Below are 1,430 nucleotides of genomic sequence, written 5' to 3'. Positions count from 1 at the left end.
ATGATCACCCGTTCCCTGGCTCGTATGCATGCAGGGGCAGCGATCCAGAGTTCCTGGGAGACGCCCCCATATCCTGGGGATACACGTGTGCGGAGGCTGCTGTCGCAGCGGGCTTGCATGTCTTCATCGTAGTGGTAGGTGTCCCAGGTAGTGCCCGCCGAGGATTGGAAGGCTTGTGCAACTTCGTCAGGTCGGTCCATGTCCTGGAGTAGCCAGTCGCGGACGACGCGTTGTTTTTCCGCCGGGGGGATCCAGTTGTCCAGAAGGTGGCGGAGGCCCGCAGCCACTTCATCGCGGTTGGAGCTGTATCGCGGAGGTCCATCGGTTGGGCGGACAATTACGCTTTGTATAGAGATGGGCGGTGTAGTATTGCCCAGGGCCGAGCGGAGAAATTTCCGGGTTTGACTGCGGTTAAACCAAGCCGTAAGTTGTTGCATCCGTGTTAGGCGTAGGCTGGTAGTTCGCCAGTCCCGACGTTTGCGGCAGACCTTGGTCCAGCGTGCGAGGCCCTGTCTGAACCAGTGGTCCCAGTCGGGAGTGGGGTGCTGTGTGGTCGGCATGGTAGTCCACCATTCTCCTATGGCAATAGCATCAGCGCGGTGCCAGCACGTGTGGGGGAGAAGGGTGGGGTCACAGATCCACTTGGGCCATTCCACTAGGTGGGCGAGTCGGGTGTATTCCATGCCAGTGCGCGGGGCCGCCTCGTGGAGGCGCAGCAGTTGGCGTAGCTGTGCGGTGCACCGGTTGGTTCGCTGTATCGCTACTGCCCTGTTGAGGGCTTTCCTGGTTTGGCTGGTTTCGCCCCATTTGAGTTTCGCGCTGTTGTAGAGGATGTGGTACAGGTTGCGGATGGCGCATAGGGCATCGTAGTCCCCGATTTCCTGGGGGGACCATGCTGTGACGGTGTTAGGGGGGGTGCTGGGGTGAGTTGGGGTAGTTTGCCCTCGCTGAGGAGTTTGGATGTGTGTACACCGAAGGATGCTATGTCAGCCTTTGCAAGGTTGCCGGTGTTGACAACGCGGATGGGTTTGACCCCAGTAAGTCGTGATGGGGTGTGGTCGCCAGGGCACTGGTCTAGGGCCATATATGGAGTGCCTGCATGGTCGCTGGAGTGAATTGTGTGCAGCCAGATGCCACTGGCTCCCACTTTGTGGGCTGTTCGGGCTGAGATGTAGATGTCATCGAGAGCGACGGCCGTGTTGTTGCGGGCGTATGTGTGCCGTTGGAGGTTAGGGTGGCGGTGACGGAAGGAGGAGACAAGGCCTATGCTCTGCGTCCATTGTTGGAAGGCGATGCCGATGTCACTGCTGGGGCTGGCTCTTGGTGTTGGAGCCAACCGGTCGAGGGGGTTGGGCCCATAGGTGTTGAAATCCCCTCCCATGACCACAAAGTGGTGAGGACCCGTGGCTCGGGTAGCTGCCTGTGCTAGC

Source organism: Aphanomyces astaci (assembly GCF_000520075.1).
Source record: "Aphanomyces astaci strain APO3 unplaced genomic scaffold supercont1.159, whole genome shotgun sequence".
Classification (NCBI taxonomy): Eukaryota; Oomycota; class Saprolegniomycetes; order Saprolegniales; family Verrucalvaceae; genus Aphanomyces; species Aphanomyces astaci.
Note: the sequence above shows the minus strand (reverse complement) of the source record.